Consider the following 9,618-nt stretch of genomic DNA (forward strand, 5'->3'; position numbering starts at 1 on the left):
GCAAAACTGAAGGTGGTAAGAAGTCTGCTATTTGGTAAAGAAAGGATTTCAAACTCTTTTAAGGTTTTAGACAAGGCAACTGCAGTGACTACAGAGAAGCAGTACGCTTTTTATTGACACAACAGAAAAGGTGCCTTAAGGGGAGATGTCTGTGTTTCTGCTACTTCCTATCTGCTGCCATATGAATGAGCCTCTTTGCCATGTACTCCTATCACTGTGGATGGAACTGCTTGCTGAAATAACCTTTCTTACCATAATGGACTGAGACCCTCTGAAATTGTCAGCCAAAAAAAGCCTTCCTCCCTTAAATTGTTTCAATAGGATGTTTTGTTACACCAATGAGTAAAGCAATATACTTTCCAATTCCTCTAAAAGCACTGAGTATGAGTCATAAATAAATGTGATGGTTAATAACTTTTGAGATCAAGAGGCTAAAGCAGGAGCATAACAAGTTCAAAACCAGCCTGACCTATATCTGAATCTTGTCTCAGATGTAGGGTGCACAGGGAGGAAGAGAGAACAGAAGAGCTTGGGGTGGGCTGTGGCTGTCCCTCAGGGAGCTAAGCACTTGCCTGGTATACACAACGCCTTTGTGAATTAGTTCCCGTAACTACTGACACCATTAGATTTGTACTTTAAAAGATTCCATCAGCATCTCCGTGTGAACATACTGTCACTTAAAAATCTTAAGGAGCAACTCCAGTGCTATGATCTCGATATTGTGCAGCTGCTGTTTTGCTCCAGATTGATCTGGACTTTACCCTGCTCCAATAGAAATCCTAGTAGAATTCTTTGTAGATGGAGACCAGCTTATTCTAAAATTTGTATGATAGGACTGTGGAAATAGAATAACCAAAAAAAAAAAAAATGAACAACAATACATTTGGGGTCAAAGATACATGCAATGGTAGAGAGCATGCATGAGACCCAGGACTTCATCCCCACTACTACACACATTACAAAAACTGCAAAAAAAAAAAAAAAAAAAAAAAAAAAAATTCTACTCAAAGGACTCTGTCAGTTACAGCAACCACAACTGATAGGCAGGTTGGTGATGTGTATATACTAGGGAGGCCTTAACTGTCAACTCGATACAGATTAGAGTCATCAGAGAGGAAATCCTCAGTTGAGGAATTACCTGAATAAGGCTGGGGTGAGGACATACTTGAGGAGGGATTGTCTTGACTGTTAATGCAGGAGGGCTCAGGCCACTGTGGGTGGCACCATCTCTAGGCAGATTATCCTGGACTCTATAAGAAAGCTAACTAGAGCCAAGCAGTGGTGGTGCACACCTTTGGTTGATAGGCAGAGGCAGGGGGATCTCTGAGTTTGGGGCCAGCCTGGTCTACAAAGCGAGTTCCAGGACACCCAGGGCTGTTATACAGAGAAACTCTGACTCAAAAACAAAGCAAAACAAAACAAAATGCTAGCCAGATATGAGCCTGCCAGCAAGCAACATTCCTTCATTCTTTCTGCTTCCAGTTCCTTTCTGAGTTTCTACCTGACTCTCCTCATTTGTGGACTGTGACCAAATAAACCATTCCCTCCCTGTGTTACTTTTGATCTGTGTTTATCACAGCAAAAGAATGAGACTAGAACACTGGGGTCTTTATTCCTTCTTTGGGGTTCACTAAGCTAGTCCTTTTGTATGTGCTTGAAGGGATCCCTTTGATATTTCCTATAGGGTAGAAATGCTGAGTTGTTCCTTCATGGAATGCTCCCATTGTTCTTGAATAGTTCTGCTTAGTTGGCAGCTATCTTTTCTTTGATATCTGGCTCTGTCAACCAACTGTCACTTGGCCTTCTGGTATAAAGTGATCTGTCATTTTTACTGAGGCTTCCTTGAACTTGAAGACCATTTACCAGTTTAAACTTGTTTGATTCTGCGTTTACTGTGTCCAGGTGTGAGTCTCTGAATTTAGCCTATTGGTAGTTCTTTTAGCTTCTTAGGTGTACAGATTCGCGTGTGTTATCACATTTGGGAACTTTCAGTCATTTCTTTGAGTATCTTTTCTACCCTTCCTCTTTCCCCTCCTTTCTGAGTCCTTATTGTCAGCCATCAGCTGGAATCCTCTGGCTCTACCGGGATAGGCAAGAAGCTCTTCCAGTGCTAACAGTCCCGGGCATTTGGGTGCAAGATGTTGGAGTTGAACCTGTGGACACAGAAGCTTACAGCTCCAATTCCTGAGAACTAGGACCTATTGCTTCAGTTTTAGAAATTGAGACTAAAAGCTTTGGGCACTCATGGTGGAGGGTCTGGGCCTCAACAGCCAGTGGTCCTTTCCTGTGTCCGCTACCATGATCCTCAACCTTGGGCGGCAGCAGCTGGCAGCAATTCCAGTGTGAAAGCTCTCATACAGGCCTCAGTATGGCACCGGTAGGCCTACAGCAAAGTGTTACAGCTCGTGGGCCTCAGCCCTTGACAGATAGCTAGAATTACAGATCTCTGGCCCAAGGTGTGGGAGACCCTTGGCATCAGGCTTGGCAGCTGTCTTGCAGCAGCAAGGACTCCCAGTTTCCAAGCCCGTGCCTTTTTCGTTTCTGCTCCCCGGTTCTGTGCTCAGAAACTCTTTAGCTCCCCTCCCCCGTTCTCTGCCACTGTGGCAACCGCTCTGCCACCACTTCTGCCATGCCATAATGCTGACAGCCACCCCAGTATTGATGAAGATCAAAAGTACGTGAGTACATGTGCTCATTATCGAATCCCTGTGCTGTGTGTTTGTTTACAGGGAGGCTGGAGAGAGCTTTTCCTTTTTGTTTTTTGAGACAGGGTTTCTCTGTGTAACTTTGGAGCCTGTCCTGGAACTCACTCTGTAAACCAGGCTGGCCTTGAGCTCATAGAGATCCGCCTGCCTCTGCCTCCTGAGTGCTGGGATTAGAGGCCTGTGCCGCCACTGCCCAGCTTGGAGAGATGTTCTTAACAGTCAGTTAAGAGCACTGACTGCAGAGAATCCAGAGTCGATTCCCAGTACCCAGAGGTGGTTAACAATCACCTCTTACTCCAATCCCAGGGGACCCAACATCTTCTGTACTCCACAGGCACCAGGCACACATGCAGACAAAACACCCATACATATAAAAAAAAATTAACAATATATTTTTGGCTGGGGAGATGGCTCATCCCTTAAAGACTAGGCTCACAGCCAAAGAGATTTTTCTTTTAAATGTATATCTTAAAAAAGAAAAAGGTTTTCCCAGGAAGGTGAGGTCTTGCAATACAAAGACTTAATAAGTAACTTATGTAGCAGTGATCACACTTCCCCGAGGTGTTGCAGCCAGTTAATGTGAGCCATGGAACGTGACAGAGATGGGGAGCAGGGCACATATGACTTCAGCTTTGTGGCAGGAGTCATTCTTTTCCCCGGTAGGGGTGTGGAGCTCCCTCAGTATTCCACAGGGAGATCTGATGTCATCGGGCTGCCTATAAACCCTGGGATGGTAGGGAGGCTGTACATGTTGTCGTCAGCCCTCTCTGTTTAGGGAGGTCCTAGTTATCTGGAAGGCTGGTTTCTCTGCCTGTGTGACGTGAAAGAAACATCACATTCAATATTCTTAGGGGCAGTTACATCTCTGTCTTTACTTCTTAAGCAGAATCTCTTAAGCTGGCCAAAGGTAAGATCTCAGGGCCTTCTAGACTCTTCCTCTTTCCTATCCTCTCCTTCCCTTTCCTTTTCTTCCCTTTTCTCTTTTTCATTTTTTCAGGAGAGGGTTTCTCTGTGTAGTCCTGGCTGTCCTGTAACTAGCTCTGTAGACCAGACTGACCTAAAACTCACAGAGCTCTGCCTGCCACTGCCTCCTGAATATCAGGATTAAAGTTGTGCACCACCACTTCCTAGCTAGGCTGGTACTCTTAATTCTCAAGAATGTCATAATTTTTTAAAGGTCTGAATGGAAATCTTGTCCAATCTTTCAAGTTTTTTTTTTAGTTTTTAAAAGGTTTATTTATTTTATGTGTATGAATGTTTTGCTTGCATTTATGTGTGTGCATCACATTTGTGCCTGTAGGAGGAAGTTTCTGTCCTGCCCACCAGCTCCCAAATAACCACACAGAGACTTGATATTAATTATAAATGCTCAGCCAATAGTTTAGGCTTATTATTAATGGCTTTTACAACTTTAATTAACCCATATTTATTAATTCACTTGCTGCCATGTGGCTCATGGCTTAGTGCCTCATTTTCTACACATCCTTCTCCCTCTGCCTCTGGCTGATGACTTTACCCTTCTTTCCAGCATTCTTCCAGTTTGGCCCTCCCACCTAACCTTTTCCTGCCCAGCTATTGGCCAGTTGACTCTTTATTAAACCAATGAGAGCAACACATCTTCACAGCGTACAGAAGGGTTATTCCACAGCATGTGCTTGGTGCCCACAGGGGCCAGACAAGTGCACCAGATCCCCTAGAACTGAAGTACAGATAGTTGTTAGCTCTTATGTGGGTGCTTGGAATTGACGCTGGGTATTCTGCAAGAGCAGCCAATGCTGTTCACCACTGAATCATCTCTTTGACCCCTTTATTACTTTGTTCTGAAGTCAAGAGGCCTCTCCTTGATTCCCACTCCTAACATCAGCACAGGCAGTTAACAATGTTAAACCATTGCTGCTGGTTGTTTTTGACCAAATAACCTGCCAGTAAATCTGTTTGCACAACATTGTGTTTGTGTTTCAGTGTTGGTATGTAATCCAGGGACTTGTGCATGTTAGGCAAGTTACATTCCCAGCTTCCAGGGCTGTTCACACAGAGTTTAAGCTCAACACTGGTCACATGAAGGCAGTTACTAAGTGTACAGCTTTTCCAGGAAGACACCAACAGACCAAGTCATGATGATTGGAGAGTGACAGACCCTCAAAGTGTGATCTATCCATTCCAGCAATGGTTATTAGGTATTTTTCACAACGGCAAGGTGTGTGATTTGAGGGCAAGAGAAGGGAGAGTAGAAGCATTTCACCCAGAGTCATCTGTTTCGCTTGAATACATTCTCTTCAAATTCTTATGAGCCATTAGTTCATTCTCAGAATTCTGGAAAACTTTATTTTGATCATTTTACCAGTTCTCAAGCATTTCATAAAGAGTTTTATAAGCCCCCCCCTTTTGCCATTCCATAATTAGAAAGCTTCATTCATTTTTAAGTATTGTTGGCCTTACCAGAAAATTCAGATGTGTGTGGTGACTTCTAATTTATAAATATGTTTCTAAATATATTTCATATAGACAAATATGTAGAAATAAGTAAATAGAATAAATAAACAGAAAAGGAAATAGTTGTATGTATGTGTGTGTTTATGTATGTGTGTATTGCTGGATAAAGGCTGATTGTGTGCTGCACTCTATAATCCCCCTTTTCATCCCAGAATCCCCTTCCCTGCCTGTCGTGCCCAGGCTCATCTTCTGGGAATGCAATTCCACACAGAAGGATGAGACAGCAAACAGTCACCAGAGTGCATGTGACTGTTGGCAGGAAGCTCCTGTTTCCTGTGTCTTTCAGACCTTTATACTGTGCTCCAAGATTTTTAAACCCTTTAAAGAATATTATTCACTTATTTATCTTTATTTTATGTGTATTGTGGGTTTTTTTTCCTTGCCTGCATATATGTCTTTGTGAGGGTGCCAGATTCTCTGGAAGTAGAGTTACCAACAGTTGTGAATGCCATGCGGGTGCTGGGAGTCAAACCCTGGTCCTCCGGAAGAGCAACAGCGTTGTTAACCACTAAGACATCTCTGTAGCCCCCTAAACTACCTTTTTAAGGGACTCCATAAATAAATGAGACTATGGTCCCCATGAGTCTTAATAAATTCATGCTTTATATATCCTAGGTACATGGTATGAAAAAATATTCTACATGTGTTTCTTGGGACGTGTTACTTGGCAGATAGATTTTTTCCCCTATAGTCTAATCTTGGACTTCTTGAAGGAATCTCTGATTGCAGACCTGTGTCTGCGGACATACCAGCTCTTGCCAGTCTTCCAGATGCCTCCGGATTGCAAGCCAATTTAAACTTCCTCATGTAGCCAAACTCAGTTAGGTAAACCTAGAATCAACAAAAATGATCCTAATCCTAGCCAAATGTACATTCAAACAGTCATTGCAGTTCATGAAGAAGGAAAGCCTGGTCCTTGTGAATTCCTCATTGTTGCTGAGACTGAATGCCTGTCCTTATGTGGCTGTGAAGGGTTCTGTGTTCGTGAATGTTGGAGAGATGATGTGAGCAACCCCTCAGGAAATAGAAGCTCACCCAACCTCTCTGGCCCCCACCAATTATTGGCTCCAGGAGTTCTAGAGAACTATGTTCCTTAGGATGCACCCCCACAGCTCAGTCTGAAGCAAGAAACAGAAAGACGAGGGAAAAGCATCCCATTTTAATATGATCTGCAGACCTACACAGGAGGCCAAAGCCATAGAGTTCCCTGGAGCAGTTGGAGAGGCCTGGGAGATACTTAGCTGGGAAGATAATTCAGGGGTATGGCCTTGTTAAATCTCAGGAAGAACATCCCTAGCTGTGGGGACTAGGGAGATGTTTCAGTGATTAAGAATAGCACTGACTGCCATTCCAAAGGACCTGGGTTAGATTCCCAGCACCTACCTGGCACTAACAACTATCTGTAACTCTAGTTCCATGGGATCCAATAGCAGTCATACATGCAGACAAAACAACTATACACATAAAAAATAATAATAAAGAATAGCATGCCTGTGGCGAAGCCCTGAAAATAGGACCCTTACGTCTAGGAATTAGGGTTTGGTGTTGACAGACCTTGTTAGTGGGCCACACCTGTAGTCCCTGAGGCTTCACTCACCTTTGCTGTGTTACTGAATAACTCAGTTGTCTGTAGAACAGGCAGAGCCACTTCTCACCCTCTACCCCCACCGGCCCCTTGTGCTAAATTGCCCTGTTTGATATCCTGGAATATGAAGGACGACCAAGCTGTGTGCTCTGCTCAAGGCTGTATTTCCTGCAGAATCTGGTCAAGAAAAGGTACTCCTTCAGTAGTCACCGAACCAATAAAATGTAAGATATTTTAAAATATTTTTCTTTCCTCCATAAGAAAAAAAATAGTTTTTTTTAGATATGAAAGAATACAAAGAATTTTTTTTGTAATGTTCAAATATTGCCATGGCAAGGTCAATTCATAAAGTATCACGAATAGAATGATGTATGCTTATATCCATCCAGGCAATTCAAGAATCCCCCAGAGGCATAAATGAAGAGTACCCAAGAATACAGTTTAGTGGTTCCTTATTCATGAGCCACACATATCATATGACAGTCACATGGACATGCAAGGTGTCTCCCATGACATTGTACAGTTCCTGAGTGAGCTATGTTCTTTTCTCATTTCCAAGTTTGAGGATCTTAATTTGTGCTAGCCACCAACTACCTAGCGCACACTTTACAATTGCTCACTACATACTGGTGGACCTAGGGACCATCAGGCAGAGACTGTCTGTAGGGAAATATTCACTTTGTCTGCACCTGTGGCACAGACCACGCCCATTGGGGGTGGGGACGGGGCGGATGTTACCTGGGGGAACTAAGCCTGAGGAGGGGGCTCTGGGAGCTTTCTTGCTGGCAGCATGGGGACAGGAGAGCATCAGGAGGCATCCTTGGGACCAGTAACCTGCTGGTGTTCGTCTGTCTCTGTTGTGAGTTATTTCTCCCTGAATAAACATCTGTTCGGCCTATTTGCTTCTCCTGATCCTTATTAAACCTCAATAACCATCAGAAACCCAACTGTCAATGGAAACAAGGTTGTTTTTGCTACAAAAGAAAGATTGTGTATAGGGTGAAACTGGGACATCTCAAGAGCAGGAAGCTAAAGAGAGTAACAGGGTGTATGAGACCTTAGGATGATCCTGGCAGAAAAAGGCCAGAGTCCATAAGTAGAAAGTTGCTAGAGGAGTCTGTGACGTTTGGTTGGCGGTGGGCCAGCAGGATTAGGAGCATGGGTGCTTATACGGTTTGTTGTGCTCTTGCTCTGGGTGGGCACCGTTCTGGAGTGTTGTAAGCCCCAGAGCAGCATGCTTGGAAGAGCTGTGGTTTCTGTTCTATTTAGTTACTTATTTATAATAGACCTTTGTATCCAAGGCTGACTTTCAGTAAATCGCAGCGAGGGAGCTGCTCTGCTGCTTACAAAACCCCGACCCAGAAGCGGGTCGTCCACAAATGTTTTAGTGCCAGGTTCCTGCGCTCAACATTACAGGCTAGAAGGTTTTTGGGGCGGGGACCTGTCACGTGTGGGAGCGGATGGACCGCTGGGTGTTTAAATTCTTACTTCTCCCCAGCTGCTTCATTCCAGTGATCAGTTTTCCTCTCCATCATGGGGAAAGTGTAGCAAATGAGAGAGATGAAGAGACTGAGTAATGGCCTTCCTGCCTCACATTGTCCCCTACAAGCATGATGTGTTGGAGGGGGCGGGAGCCACGTGCCCATCAGAGTGTGAGGATTGATCTGGGGAAAGTTGCTGTGGAATTCCCTCCCATTTGTCATTTGATTCTTTCATAGACAGCGCCTCACTTCACAAATTCCTGGCTGGCCTGGAATTTGCCACTTAGACCAAGCTGACCTCAAAATCACAGAACTCCACTTGCCTCTGCTTCCCCAGTGCTGGGGTGAAAAACGTGTGTCACCATGACCTGGTGTGATTCATTCCCACAGTCCTTCACTTACTCTGTCATCTGAAGACAATGAAAGCAGAGATTTTGCGGGGTGGTGGTGGTGGTGGGTGGGTGGGGATTAGGTGGGTCCTTTCCCTGGGAGACTCTAGAAGAGGCAGCTGCTGTGGCCTTCATAAGGGATCTCTAACTAGTTTAGATTGGATTAATTACAACAGAAATTTATATCTCATCATTTGGGAGCCTGGGAAATGAAAGCACAAAGTACCCACAGATTCAGGGTCTGGTGAAGGCCCACTTGTGGGTTCATGGACTTTGCACTCTCACGCAGTGAGAGGAGCAAATGAATTCTCTGGGTCTCTTTCATAAGAACACTAATCTGATATGTGGAGGTGGCACACTCCTACCCCAATCACTCCCTGCAGTCAGCTTCCCTTCACTATGACGAGACCTTTGCTTCACAGTTCAGAGTGTTTGATCTGTTGCTGTTAAGGGTGTGGAAAGGTGGAAACATCATGGAGGAACTACGTGGTACAGGAAAGCTCTTCCCTCTGTGGCATCCAGGGAACTGAAAGGGTGGGAGCCTCAGAAAGGAAAACCTCTTCAATTACATCCTAACTTTTCATCACTTCCTAATAGCTCATTACACACCTCTCAGTGGAGCTGGGCGGTGGTGGCACATACCTGTAGTTCCAGCACTCCGAAGGCAGAGGCAGGCCGGTCTGTGAGTTCAAGGCCAGCATTGTCTACAGAGCGAGTTCCAAGACAGCCAGGGCTACAGAGAGAAACCCTGTCTCAAAACAACAAAACAAAATAAAGAACAAACAAGCAACAGCAACAACAACAAAATCTGCTAGTGGATACTCTAGGAGACAGACCTCTGAACTTGTCTGTGACAGTCCTAGTCCAGGTTAACAGTGGGAAGACCTCCCCATGGTCTCTGGTCCTGGACTTAGAATAAAAAGGAGGAAGTGAGCTGGGTACCATCTTTGTTTCCTTCCTAACTG

This window comes from Phodopus roborovskii, unplaced genomic scaffold (assembly GCF_943737965.1).
Source record: "Phodopus roborovskii unplaced genomic scaffold, PHOROB, whole genome shotgun sequence".
Classification (NCBI taxonomy): domain Eukaryota; kingdom Metazoa; phylum Chordata; class Mammalia; order Rodentia; family Cricetidae; genus Phodopus; species Phodopus roborovskii.